Consider the following 15,747-nt stretch of genomic DNA (forward strand, 5'->3'; position numbering starts at 1 on the left):
TGACTATTTGTAAATATTTGGGAGATAAAGTCTTTTCAATATATTGATTTAATGATATTTTATTTATTTTAGGTTTATTTTAACCTACCAATAAATATGTTTAAATAGAAAAAATCTTGATAATTGTGTTGTAAGCACATGAATATATGGATACATAAACAGACAAATGAATGGATAATTTAGTGCATTTCTTAGTTAATATACCAAATTATGTTTCAGTAACTCAATCAATTTTGAGAGCTGTATAAATTGTCCATCTTGCTTCAAACACTTTCTTGCTATACTGGTTTGACTAGGTTGACATTTGATGTATTTTGGTCCAAACCCAGTGACACGTTTTTCCTCTTTGGTTACAAAATTCACAGACCTAGCATTCTTACATGGACAGCAAGTACAGTAAATAGAAGTTTGGTTTCCCCACCTGAATTCATGGACTGCTGTTTCATTGAAGTATTCTCCTTAGTCATTTACTCTCCCCAGTCTTCAGCTGTTTCTTCTATAAAATGGAGAGATTAGTGCTAACTTAACAAAGCTATTACAGGAATGGTTTTATTTCAGTTTGATCAAATATGTGAAATCTGTTTTGTACACCAAGTTGGTTGACATATTCTGAATTTCTGAGACATGTACCATTTCACATTTTAATGTTTTTGAAATGCAGTTATAGTGTACAATTAATTGAAACATAAGCTACAGGTTTTTTTTCCTTGTGATACAATTATTAATTCAGTTGTGCATTTTACAACTGATGTTTGAAAATTGAGGAATGTATTATAATTTTTACGATTCATTTTCTTTTCTTTGTAAGGATTCTCATTAATGATAACTTTAGATGTCTGTGGGGTGACATCTACAGTTAGAGACGGGAAAACAATGAGATGACACAGAAAAAGCAAAGGGAGAACTGACACAGTAGGCTGCATGACTACTGTGCCAGATGTCCTTCTGTCAACATCTGTGAACTAGGTCACAGGTCCAGAAACAGCCTCATTTTATTTGTCATCTACCAAAATATTCTCAGTATACATATATAGATATATAGAGAATATCTATATCTATATAGATATATAGATATGTTATATATATGTATAGATATAATATATATGTTATATATGTCTAGATATATACATTATATATAACACATATATGTCATATATAGATATGTATCTATATATGTATATATGAGACACATTTATAATCTGTAGCAAATTATAGCTACTATATAATAAAACACTTTCAATGGAAAGATTTATAAATCTGACCTGTTTTTGGAATTCTTAATGACCAAGCAATATAAAAATCTTCACATCATTATTTAGGCTTTTTTTAAAGATATTAAACATTACAGTTTTATGGTAAATATGAAAAGAGGTAGATGGTTGGCTGAGAACACGTGTAAATAGAAAGAATGGAATGAAGTACATCAAAATTACGGTTGGTTTAGCACTGGCAGCGATTGAAACCATGACATTACAGATAAACAGGAAAAATCACATTTAAATTATAAGTATTTATAGAAATTTGTGCCAATGTACCATGAATTGATTTCTGTTATTTTACAAGTTCCCAGAACATAAAACAATGTCAATAATTTCCAATATATTTAAAACCTTTAAACAAAGAAAAGAGTGCATTTGTTTTAAAAGGTGATGTTCACAGAGTATTGAGATATATCTGTCACCTACAAGGCATTTCAAAAAGTTACTTCTATTTGATTCTTGTTTGAAATGATTTCTTAAATTCCCATTGGACTGGAAATAAAAAATAGCTTCTTGACACATTGTACTTTATTCTGAGAAAGTCTGTCATTTCATAAATCTATCTCAAATGACTTATGACAATGTTCAGAAATATGAAGAACTATACTTTAAACTTGACAACTACTATTAATTTTGGAAACTGAATGTTGGATACAGTTTTGTTGGATTACCAAAGAGACTGAGTATGAGAGAATTAGCATGCTTTTTTCTTCATCATCATTGAGTATCAATTTTAATTCACAAACTACAGGCATTTGAACTCTTATTGTAGGGTCAGAAGGTATAAGTTGGGTGAAATAATGAATTAAATATTCAAGTCATAGAAAAACTACATTATGCAAATCAAAGTTTTTACTTTCAAAGCTTTTAATGGTGACATAAAGGTTATTTTACAAGGTGGAGGACACAGGGGAAAAAAAGTAACTTCCAATCCCTATATAGAGTAAATAAAGGAATACCTACTGATACAAAATGTAAAGAAAATTCAGGAGGTAGTTCTCGTCCAAAACATTTGAAAGAAAATTGGAAAACAATACAAATTTTGGAATACTTATCATTTCCCTGAATGAAAATTCTTGGTAGTCTGTGTGGAAGGCTCTATCCTATAAAATCCAAAACTGGGAGTTTCTTTTCCAAATGTGTGACTCTTCTTTGCTGCATTTGGGTTAAAGAACTTGCAGCTATATGCAAATTGCAATTGCAGCAAAACCTTCTGGAATGCAATTTTGAAATTTCAGGAAAGCTTGATTTAGAGTATCCCCAGTATTGGAACTACTATTGGGAGTATTCAGGCATGCCCTTACCAATGTCAGGTTCTACTACACAGCTGTAATGTCAATAGACCCTCAGAAAGAGCCCTTTCATCCAATTTCCCTACTTGGTTGTTATCACAAAATCTATACTAAAACTACTTTGTTCATTAAAAATCCACCAGTCCTTCCTCTAGTTTTGACTTTTTACTGTTCTAAAGGCATTCTTTGTGTGAAAAGCAAGAACATGTTCTGGGACGTAGTTAAGTAGGAATTGTAGAAATATTCATTTGTTTATTTGGAAAAATCTGCTGAAGGAACTGACAGAAGAAAATGGTCTAAATAGGGATAAATATCGTACTTCCTATACCCATCTGTCTTATTTTTCTATTGGAAGCCTTACCCATGCTTAAAAATAAAAAAGAACATCTATTTTGGAAATGGGCAACACATTTTTTCTAGCAGCAACTCAAAACATGATGAGTAATTTGGAAAAGAACTAACAAATCTACCAGCTGCCTTGTTTGTGAAGCTGTGCCCTGCTTCCTTTTCTATCTTGTGTACCATATGCTAAGTGCTGATTGCCTTGGGTATAGAAACTGAAAAGCTGGATGTATCAGGTGAAACTTACTTAAAATATCAAAACCAAGCTGACAATGTACACAACCTTATGGAAAATTCTGAGTATTTCCGAATGTGACTCAAATCTATGTTTCTTTCTAATAAAAAAAAAACATAACTGGCCCCAAAGAATTTATATATATATATATATATATATATACACATTATATATAGCAAAATTCCACATTTTTAGATTATTATTTTAAAGAGGTAGCCACTACTTTAAATGGAAATCTCTAGGGACAGATTTTTCCAATGTTTCAACCACTGAAAGGCAAAAATTAAATATATCCTCTCTTAGAAAGCTTTTTGGAAAATTTCATGAGTTGAAGTGGTATTTTGTTATAGTATGCAGTGAAGTATTTTTTTTTTTTCATTTTTGAGCCCACCAAGAAGTCCAATAAAAAGTCAATGTTTGAAAGCTTAATTTAGGGGAAATTCTATATCAGGCATTACTTAAATAATGATGTGACAGATATTTTCAGTATCCTGTCTCCCTCTTCACTTTGAAATTTGGAAAACATAATGTTCTCTGTATAGTTTATTATCAGATATATCATTGTTTATTTGTAATTAGAAAATATACTATTATTATGTATGAATCTCTCCATGTTGAGAAGGGTTTTGTATCATAGACATATAGAGTGAGATTGGAATGAGACCTAAAATTTGATTTCATGAACCCCTTCTTTGGACAACTGGTACCCTGTAACCTGATGGGATCATGTCTCTCCTTAGAGCTCTTAACTGCGTCCCACACTTGGCACTGATCAGCCATTTCGTGCAGGGTCCCATTCAATTATTATTAGGCATCATGTTTTTCCTTGCTCCATGTGTTTTGATTAAATCACAGGTTTAAAAAATGTGCTCGACTTGTATATCCCAATAGTTTCATAATGTGAAACATTTGAAATATCTTAAGTTAGCTCTAGTATTTAAAGTTGAAAACAACTACATGTCACTTTGCACACTGGGTTGGATTTGGCCTGTGTGCTTGAACAATATTTGTCTGCTGTCTCTATATGGAGTCTAGGTATAAAATATTGCCTTTTTTTCTCAGAACTGTGCGAAAATATTCTATTGTCTCGATACTGAATGGCACTGTGGTGAAATCTGAAGCTTTCACGCTATTTTCCTCTTTTGCTGGAATGTTCTTTTCCCATTTTAGTATCCATGTAGTTCCTTCTTCCAAATAACTTTGCTGTGTTATATCTGTGTTGATCAGGCTGTATTGCATATTCCTGGGACACATCCAATTCCTTGAATTAGCACTTTCAAGATTTAATTTCCTTTATTTCAAGAATGTTTTATCTTGTTTTTATCTTTGAAGATTTGTTTCACTTCTTCAAACATATTAGTTGTGTTGGCTTTCTTTTGTCTTAATTCTATATTCATGTCTTTATATGTCAATAAATATATAATTTTTTAATATACCTTATATATTAATGTATAGGTTATTTTTCATTTAATATGATTTCTTTTTTTAAAGATTTTTATTTATTTATTTGAAAGTCAGAGTTACATAGAGAGAGGAGAGACAGAGAGAGAGAGGTCTTCCATCCAATGGTTCACTCCCCAATTGGCTGTAATGGCGGGAGCTGTGCTGATCTGAAGCCAGGAGCCAGGAGCTTCTTCTAGGTCTCCCATGTGGGTGCAGGGGCCCAAGGACTTGAGCCATCTTCCACTGCTTTCCCAGGCCACAGCAGAGAGCTGGATCAGAAGTGGAGCAGCCGAGTTACGAATCAGCGCCCATATGGGATGCCGGTACCTCAGGCCAGGTCGTTAACCCGCTGTGCCACAGCACCGGCCCCAAGTTACAGCAACTTGTAGACAGAAAGAGATATCATGATAAGTACACTATAAAATATATATGTTATGATGTGCATTACAACTCAATATTATCTGCTTGACACTACTTTTTAAAAGATAATAAATGTTTTACTCAAGGGAGTAGTACGCAACTGGAATCATTAAAAGTATATAAACTAGGCTGGCGCCACGGCTTACTAGGCTAATCCTCCACCTGTGGAGCCGGCACCCAGGGTTCTAGTCCCAGTTGGGGTGCCAGATTCTGTCCCGGTTGCTCCTCCTCCAGTCCAGCTCTCTGCTGTGGCCCGGGAAGGCAGTGGAGGATGGCCCAAGTGCTTGGGCCCTGCACCTGCATGGGAGACCAGGAGGAAGCACCTGGCTGCTGCCTTCGGATCAGTGCAACGCGATCTGTGGCGGCCATTTGGGGGGTGAACCAACAGAAGGAAGACCTTTCTCTCTCTCTGTCTCTCTCTCTCACTGTCTAACTCTGCCTGCCCAAAAAAAAAAAAAAAGTATATAAACTAGCAGCTTAACCTTTGAGTTAAAATATATCTGAATGCCTTTCTAAATCTCTCTTATGATAAGTTTGATAAGTTCAGCTTCCCAGATTTATTCAGGGTATTATTTTCATTTTCTCTACAAAACTACTAGCTCTTTTTCCATAGATATATTATGGTGCTGCCTTTCTGCTGCCTCTGGGCCTAGCCTAACACTTCCGTGGGGTAGGGGCATGCCAAATGCTGGTGCAGTTAATTGATCCACGCATATGCATACATAGGTAATACTTGCCTAGAAAATGTTTATGCAAGCAGCTGTAAATAGTGCTTTAAAAAGATTGAGCTACATTAATAGAAACAGACCAATCACATCTTCCCCATTCTGCTAGTAGGAGATAAAATACAACAGAAAGAAGGCACTAATGAGTTAGGATGGTGCCTTACTAAGCGTGTAATTAATGTTATTAAGAAACATTGCAGTTGCATATTAAAATTCCGTTAACTAAGCAACCCTTCAGCATCAGTACATTTGTTCCTTACTTGCAAGGGTTTTTTTTTTTTTTTTTTTTTTTTTTTTCTGATTGGCATCTTCATGCAGTCTTTCTCTAAAGAATGAGATAATGGGATGTGATCAGCCTTCGTGGTTTAGCTGGAGTGCTGACATGACAGTTCTGGCAAGTTGACAGGTTAAGTGAGTGAAAATGGATGTCTCGTCTCACCATTTAGTTGAAGAGCCCTTTTTAAGCTATAGATTTCCCCTCCTCACTCCGACTTATAAAATCCCTTCTACCCAACATATGAGAAGACTGGGTTTCCCAGTTTAGGAATTTTGGATCTTGAAAGAATTTATTTCACTACCTTATAAATGATTCCCCTTTTGCAGGTCAATAGTGAGTCAATATCTTTAACAATAGCATGAATATTGCCTTATTTAATAATTAATTCATTTTAAGTGTTTTCCTTGCCAATTAACAGTGCCATAAATAAAGCAAAATTGTGCATTTTTATTTTCAGTATTTTAGTCAGGAAGGCAACATAGAAAGGCAAAGCTATCTAAAGGTAAAGACAGAATAATATGGGAAAATGGTACATAGAAGTTCAGAATTTGTTCATTATTTTGATAGATTTTTCTAGGGTGTTCTCGGTAACATGTATAATTTAAAAGTTCTATGACAATTCTATGTCGAATCCCAGAATTCCTATAGTTTTGTGATTTCCAATTTTACCTACAATTAAAAAGTAATCTGACACTTAGTAAAGTTTAAAATGATGTATAAGCATACCCTGCTTAGTTATATTTTGTGTTGTTTTATATTTATGACAATGCTAGCACTGTTTAAAACCATGATAGGATGAATGTAGATCTGCTAAAGCTAGTAGGGTCCATTTACATGGAAAAATACATGGTTCCACAGTGACCTTGATTGTCAAGTGCACAAAGACGTCAGGTAGGGTAATATGGTGTTTTCCTTAGTGTAGTCTGAAGTTTCTCAATTTTTACTGTATTGGCTGTGTTTTCCCACCAGTGAGGAACAACCTCCCACCCTTTCCCTATGGTTTGAAGGAACAAATCAGAGTGTCACTTCTCTCTCTCCCTCCTCACCCCACTCTCTTCCTCTTCTTCTCTGCTCCCCCATTTCCATCTCTCTCCCTCGTCCCTTCCTGCCTCTCTTACTTTTCATGTCTTCTCTTCGTCTCTCCACACCTCTCCTACCCCATCGCCATCCTTCTCTTTTCCCTGCATCTTTATTCCTTTTTCTCTCTCCCTCTCCCTAATCTCTTTCTCCCTTCCTCCTACCCTGTTTGCATCTTCTTCTCTTTTCCACTCTCCTCTTCTCCCCTCCCCCTTTCCATCTTTCCCTCATGGCCCTGACTCCTCCTTCCCCTATCTCTGCTTTATTCCAGGCCAGTGTCAAGTGCTTGCTTTGCTCAGTATACACTGCCTTGCAGCCTGTACTGTGGTCATCATGCTGTCACATGATTCAATATTTTCCAGTAGTGTAAGGTGAATTTCAGATGACATAGGCCTGAGATCTCTCAGACCATAAATCATTAAATATTTCTTTCAAATAATTGAATAGTGTTATGAATTACAGTGCCAAGCAATATCTGAGTCCATTTCTAGCACAAATTTATTATTCTGGTGTTTTCAAGTAGTGTATGGTGTATTTAAAGAATACAAAAGCATTGACAGAAGTACAAAATGACTGTGTACTTACAGCTGTGTGTTATAACAGATTTTATATGCTTCCCTATAAGATCCAAAAATGAAAGGTATTGTTAACCGAATGTGTTCACTGTTTTCAAAGGTACTCTGTCCATTACATTTTATGTACTATTATAATGATTTCATTTGGATATTTACATTGTTATAGTTCAAAGAAAAGTATGTTATATGTGATTATAAATGAAAGAAACCACTGTAGCAGAACATATGCATACTTCTCTGGGTGCATACTTGCCACAATAAAACCAGAACTTTTTACCTTTATTGGAATTGTTTCACAGTTGTTATAAAATGCAATTTTAGGACAATTTCTAATATTTTGTAGTCATAGTATATAATAATTAGGTAACTTCTTGGTCTGCTTATAAGCTTTTAGATAATTAAAAATCTTGGGTGGGAGAAGTTCAGATACTGTGTAACTCTTCTGATTAGTCTTACAACGATCATCAAATTCCCTAAGTGTGATACGGATGTATAGAGACCGCAAGCTACATAATAGTGATATATGGGTTTTCATTCATGGACTGAATGTGATTTGTATGTATATAAGTGAAACTTTTCATAGGCAGACTGCCGAATGCAAAGCCTAACTAGATGCATGATGTAATTATCATGATTCCTTATAATCATCCTATTCTTTGTGTACATTTACTTTGTTTTTTCACATTTATGAAGGCAGTAAGCCATTTAGAACTTCTTCTTCATTTTAGTATTGAAACAACATTATATACTTGTATATATTAGATTATTATTAAAATAGATATAGTGATATCTTACCTTGAAATAAGAATTTTTAATATTAAATACAAGTTTAATAACTGGGAAACAAATCACTCATCTAGAAAAGCTGTTGCCATAGTAAGAAAAAGTAGTTAATTGGAAAGGTAAGTAATTTTAGCATTTTGATCATTTATATTCTTTGGAAATAATGGCAAGTGGCAAATGAATAAAATGTGATTAAATTGGCTTTATAAAAATGATTCTTTTAAATCCTCTATTTCTAATTTATATTTTCCTTTATAAAGATTTTTCTTCCTCTGAACTGAATTATATGTGAAGCTTTAGAGCAAATATTTTAAGACACATATGCATTCTAATATTAACTGATATGCTTTTAAAATCAAATGGAATATTAAATTGTTAAATAGTAAAGATTAAATAGAATTTAATATGTTGTAACAATAGTCATTTATCAATTAGAAGCCAACCTGTTCTGATTATACTTTGAGTACATATTAATCTCATACTAGTGGTGAATATGCCATTGTAAGAACATGACTCATCTGTTTCTTGATTGGGAAAACTTCTAGGATGGATTTTGAACACAATTCCTGCATTTGTCTATAGTATTTTTGTTCCCCAGGGATAGTACAATTCACTTATTGTTTGGGGCCAGAAATTTTAAATTTGATGTAGGGGCAGTCTCTACTGAAGGCTATGTCAGAATTGCTTAGCAACCTTTTTTTTTTCCAACAGCATATTTTCTTTGTCTCTACCCCATGTGAATTATTTCAGTAGTGAGTCACTATTGCTAGTGGGAATGTGTCATATCCTTCAGGTATAATGTGATGGAAAAAAATATTGAGTAGATCAAAGTTTTGTTTTTGAAGTTCCTATTCTAAGAAATTCACTTAGTTCTTGCTATTTGAAGAGTCTCACCCTGTATCAGTCAGAGCTTACCACTGAAAAGAGGAAGGAAGTTGTATAGGCAGGGGGCAAAAATAGTGAACCAAACAATGTTAGCAAGGGCAAGTACCTTAAATCAGAAAGAATACAAAACAAATACAAGATCATTGTAGACAACATGGATCAAAGGATAGTGGATAGGTTAACCACAGGAACAAGCAAATGCATATGTGAGTCACTGGAAGAAAATTGGTCTGCTGTACCTAGTGTGGGAACAGATGAGTTTCGAGAGGCTAAATCTTGATCCAGTGGGTAGAAGTCAAAATGCTATACTGAGAGTAGACTGAAGTCTAATCAAGCCTTGCAGGTTTTCATTGCAATACAATATAAAGCATTGTGAGTTTGAATAAAGAGTTACTTGAAGAAAGTATATTTAAGAAATGTTGTAATACAGGTATATAGAAAGCATACAAGTTTTTTGTAATTAGCTTAATAATAAAGAAATTATCCTGGGAAATATAATGTTATGATTTTTAGAATGTTCTAACATTGAAAATTGTTGAACAAAATGCTTACATTTCCATTTGGTAATAGATAAATTATCAGTGAATCAGATAATGATTTGAAATGAACCAAATTAACATAACAGCTCAATGTTAAAGAGATGTGACTGTTGCATTGGAATGAACCAAGCTGTCTGCTATTCTAACTCTTTGAGAACCTGTGTACCCTTCAGCAAATTCAGCTTACTTGTCTTCACATCATAGATTTTTTAAAATTGTAAATGAAATACTGCCTAGGAATGATTTAATATATTCCCAGCATTTAATAAGCATCCACCAAATGTTAATTATTATTGTTGGAATACATAGTTTGTGACTAAGCACATCTTCAACTCAAGGGAGTGTGGAAAGAGAATGTTTTTAAAATATGTTAATATTAACATTTAATAACCAAATACTATTAAATAGCAAAAACTTTCTTGCCACTTGAATTTGTCACCAAGTTCAAAATTGATATTAATACTGAATAAAAATTTTATTCATTGAGGCAAAAAATTATACCCAAAGAACAAGAGCAGCTGAGTATGCCTGTAACCACCCTGTATCACATATTAATGTACCTAACCGCTGACTGACTCCATGTTAATGCCTGCCACACACAGTCATATTTTCCTGTAGAAACAACTCTGAACATGATGTGATTAACCTTTAGGGTCCTCCATCCCCTCGTCTCAAAGCCCACCTCATGCATGGCCTATGCTTCCTACTCATGTTCAGCCATCTGATTTCCATATCACCCACTCACTCTCACCAGCAGGCATTAGCATAACAGAGCTGTAGCGTGACTTTGATTGAAGCCAGCTTGGGCTCAATGCAGTATCAAAGCATAATTTAGCAGAACTCAAATCTAATTCACTGTGCATTGTATTTAAAGTCTCAAAACACAATTTCAAGTGAACTCTCCCAGACTTCTAATCTTAATTGACCTTGTTATATTTGGGTCTACTTCTCTGGGTTATCACACAACATGCTTTTCTTAGAGAGCTCTTGTTTTTCAACCTGTGTTGATTCAACACTGAATTGTGCCACTGTGTTTGCTGAAGCTCATTTCTTCTTATAGCCAAAGCAATTAGGTATAATCACCCGGCAGATTAAGCAAGTATGTTATCACACCATAGTTAGAAAAGATTTGTCTAATTTTGCTGGGTTTTTTTGAAATATATAGGAAAACTCCCATTTCTGTAACTAGTATATTTGTCTGCAGTTTATAACTCAATCTCTTTCATGCACGTTGGCTTTAAATGTGTGTTTTGAATTGTTGTCTTGAGGACATAATTGTGGTTTTTTTATATTTAATGAAGGCCATCATAGAAAAATCCATTTTATGTATAGCACACATGGTGCTATTGTACTATGTTGATAAAATGTCACCTCAGTCTACTCTCTCCTATTGGTGCTATCAGCCGAGGGCTCTTTTCAAACCATTTCACTGCCACCTGGCAGAAAGACTGAAGCTGTAGTTGTGATCAGAGGAAATATTGATGTAGTTTTTCATTTTAAAAGCCTTAAAAATAAGTTTCTGTAGATGATATCCCTTCACCGAAGATTGCAGTGTAAGATGTTAGGGAGAGAAAGAGTCCACAAAAGCAAAAGTGATTGATGTTATTATTTTTGATGGTCCAACTTTAGGTAACAATAGGGAAAGACATATGTTTTCAGAGACTCAGATACGCTAAACTTTTTGCTTTGTTAAATACTTCCACATTTTTAATGTCCTGCTTTTTTTTTTTCATTTTAAGAACAATAAAATGATTCAACTTTCAGTGAGGTCAGTTTGGCATGTGTTCTGATGAAAAGAAGCTATTGGAGAAGTTAAAAATAAAGCATATTCATAATAAACTGGAATAAATACTAGGGAGTATTTTAAAAGTTCGTAGAAAATGGGTATTATTGAAAAACTATGCATAGATTTCAAAATTTTTGCATCAAAGTAAATTTATCTTGAAATTCCATTTTCCTTAAACATTTTGAAGTCCCTTTGTAAACATCACATGAAAAGATATTTCATAGAGTGAATAACACAAATACCCATAGCTTTTTATGAGTGGTCTTTAAAAATTCAGTATTGAGAAAAGTTCACAAAGTTATAATTTGACCTTTTTAGATTATATCATTAGTGATAATATTATAATATTTAGAATGTCTTTGCCTTTAAACTTTGTTATGATATGACTCCTTTAGGTACTACTATGAATAACAATTCTCAATTGGATTTCTTGTGCCCAAATTTACTAACGATTTTCACACCCTTTGCCTCTGTCTTTGTCATATGATTATCCACATTGCTTCCAGAATATTCTTTCTAAGAACATACATCTGATTATGTTTCTTGCACACACATCCCTCAACATCTTAGATGTTCATAATTTTTGATGCAAAATTTTGAACCTTTAGCATGAATGTATGGCCCTATCTAACATTACCTCTTTTATCTCAAATTCCTTTTATTATCAAAATTGTTTACATTAACTAGTTTACCTGTTTACATCACCTAGACGTGTCTCTGTCAAATGCTGTTCTTCATCCTAGGTGTCTACTTTGTCCTTTTCTTGTGAACTCTTCCTTTTGCTTCAAAACACAGAGCAAGTGTAGCCAACCCTTCACATCCTTTTTCTTCCATGACTGATCTGATTTGATTCTGTTCAACTCTTCTTCCTCCATTGCTCCTTGCATTTTTCGTTATTAAACAAACAGTATTCTGTTATATTTGTTTATTTTTATATTTCCTTTGGGGTCTTTGCCATAGGACAAACACAATTTATTACTAACTTCCCATCCTGTGTACCCCATAGAATGTTTCATAATTTTTAGTCACCCAGTATTTTTTGAGGGACTAAATGGATGAATTGGATCATTTTTAGGAAAGTGCATGCATCAGTGTGGTGATTTTCCAGTCCTGTATAGGTAACTATATTTCAACAGTTGTGTGAGAGTTGTAGGATCTGGATTTCAAAGGTATATTGCAAAATACTTATCTGCAAAAAAAAAAAAAAGATTCTAAAAAGTTTGAAAATCAAATTCAAGTAAGTCTGTATTTATATGTAAAGCATAGATGTTAATTTATTGGAAATAGATGATAGGTAAAGAACCAAATATTTAAAGTTATAAAATGTTTTCACTGCTTTCATTCAATATTTCATTTGATGATTTTAATCATGTGTATGATCAGTTATTAAATTATAAAAATTGACAAAGGAAGACAGAATGGTCCATCTGGGACTCTAAAATTGTACTAAGTACTCATATGAGCTAATTTAAATTATTTCTGGCCCAAAGCACTGCAAGTGAACTGATAAGCTGAAAAGGTGACTTTTCTTAAAGACTATTAAATAGCTGATTTTTGTAAATTCTAGTGATAAGATACAAACTAAATTACTCAGTGTTTCTCCCTTAGCTGCTGTCCATATGGGCACTATTGCTTTTCTTTCACTGGATTGATTGCAAAGCACAAAGAACTATTCACTGATTCTTCAACTTTTCAAGACAGACAGCATTTTTCTAAAATATTATAAATGATAGAGACTAACCTTAAACCTTTAGTATTTTTTGTACAAAGGCCTAGTGGCTTCACATCTCTACTGAAAAATGGACACTGTAGTATTTTAAGAGTTTCTCCTGAAGCAATTTTATAGCATTTATTTGAACTATATCATTCCCATTAGAAAACATGGGTACAAATCATCAGTGTATTGGCTGATTTAGTGGAATTGTGTAGAAATACGGGGAAGATTGTATGGAGAGCAAGTAATATCATGAAAAAGCAATACAACATAAAGCACACTGTGTTCAAATAGGTCCATAAATCTGGCTTCCCTGTACTGCTGGAGTGTGTCTTCTGTTATCTACAGTTATAAAAGAAAATTTAACTTAGTAGATTTATCCTTTTTGTCCCTGGGGTATGTGTTGCATGTGTTGAATTAGGAGGCAGTCTAACAGGGCACCAAAGACATAAGTAAATACAAATCTTACTGAATGTTTTGGAAAAAAAAATCCAAACCATGCTGTTGCTTTGTCAGTGCTATCATTCTTATAAGGATGAATAATTGGCTGTGGACTTGGGCTACCCCATATTTTACTCCGAGCTTGAATCTATACTCATATACTCCTAAGAGATTGAAAAAAAATTCTGGGTGAAGGTCTTTACAGGACATTGTTTGTTAGAAACCTTTACAGTTTGGATTTTAAGACTGTTGCTGTGTATACCTGGTTCTAATGATTATAGCTAATTTTAAAGTGTTTCCTTGTTCTTGTGTTTCTAGTGTAAGTGACCGGTTAAAGTAGAAACAGGTGTTTGTAAAAATCGTAGAATAGATTTTTTTTTTTTCTGTAAGAGAATTGGATATTGGTATAAAAATGACCATGTGAAAACTCATTACACTGTGTACTAGTTTTCACTTTTTTCTCTATCATTTAAATCTGAACCTCCTTGGGATTTTTGTCCCTATCCCTTTCTTTTCATTTCTTCTGAATGACTTGCATCTTTGTCTCATTATGTTTGCTTATAGCACTTTACTAGTCTCCCAACCGAACTCCCTTATTTAATTGCTTAAACACCCCACCTACCCATACTGTATGTATCCAAAAATTCCGATTGTCTATCTCAACTTAGGGAGAGGGAGAATAAAAGCTTGGTTTTATAACCAGTGATGTTGATATAACTTGGGCCCTCCATTGTTGCCAAGTTACATTCTGTATGTTGCATGTGTTCTTGCTTCTTATATTTTGCTCAGTGAGCTCTTTGCTTGCAATGTGTTTACTTTCCCACTTATCTGAATGCTGCTGTTTTGTCAAAGCTTCCATAACATCCATTTCCTACACAAAGCCTTTCCTGGCTACCGCAACACAAAAGACCCCTCTCTCGCTTGAACTCTATCACATGTATTGTATGTACTGTAACTTCAGTGCTTCTCCACTGTGATCTGAGAATATTTCTGTGGTTTCACTTACCATCATCTTATATAGTTGTTGGCACAGTTTTCTGTAAGTTATCATTGTCTTCATGTTTGTTTGTTTCTTTTTTTAATTTTGAAGCCATTTTTAATACTTATTTATTTATTTGAGAGATGGAGCTATAGACATTGAGAGGGAGAGACAGAAAGAAAGGTCTTCCTTCTGTTGGTTCACTCCCCAAATGGCCGAAACAGCCGAAACTGCACCGATCCGAAGCCAGGAGCCAGGAGCTTCCTCCAGGTCTCCCATGTGGGAGCAGGGGCTTAAGGAATTGGGCCATCTTCTACTGCTTTCCCAGCCCATAGCAGAGAGCTGGATGGGAAGAGGAGCAGCTGGGACTAGAACCAGCATCCATACAGGATGCTGGCACTGCAGGTGGAGGATTTACCTATTGCGCCACGGTGCTGGCCCCTGTTTGTCTTATTTTCCATTAGATTGTGCACTACTTGATGGCAGTATGATAAAAGCTTTTCTTCCCTCTGTCTTTGGTGCCCAGTAGAACTTAGTAATTGTTCACTAATGCTTATCTATTTAAATGAAATACATTAAACTGAATTAGCCACTTAAATACATTTCTTGTTAGTTATTTTGTATGCTAAACCTCTCTTCAATTCTTCAATGTATTTAACCCTTCTCTTCTTGAATTCTAGAATATAAGCACTTCAAGAATAGAGTTCATATGTTATTCCTTCTGGTATCCTTGTACCTCAATATTTTGCAAATATTGCAAGAAAATCCATTTTGCCAATAGATTGATTTTAGACAAAGGAGAGTTTGTGTAAAGGAGTGATTTTATTTCTGTGTTTATTCAATAACCAGAACCAAATTAGGAAACCATGTTTTTACTTAGAAATGCTAGAATCATAATAAATCTTAATTTCCTATGCAAGCTTATAGGTCACAGGATTGCAAGGGACTATGCTTAAGATATGTCTGCTAATAAGT

At 34.2% G+C, this 15,747-nt stretch overlaps 1 protein-coding gene across 29 annotated transcripts in view; it reads left to right on the forward strand.

Annotated features, from left to right (window-relative positions):
- Nucleotides 1-15,747, forward strand: part of ROBO2 (roundabout guidance receptor 2) — a 1,427,252-nt gene that overhangs the window by 1,295,144 nt on the left and 116,361 nt on the right. The gene's annotated exons all lie outside the window — the stretch shown is intronic.

This window comes from Oryctolagus cuniculus, chromosome 4 (assembly GCF_964237555.1).
Source record: "Oryctolagus cuniculus chromosome 4, mOryCun1.1, whole genome shotgun sequence".
In the NCBI taxonomy this organism is placed as follows: Eukaryota; Metazoa; Chordata; class Mammalia; order Lagomorpha; family Leporidae; genus Oryctolagus; species Oryctolagus cuniculus.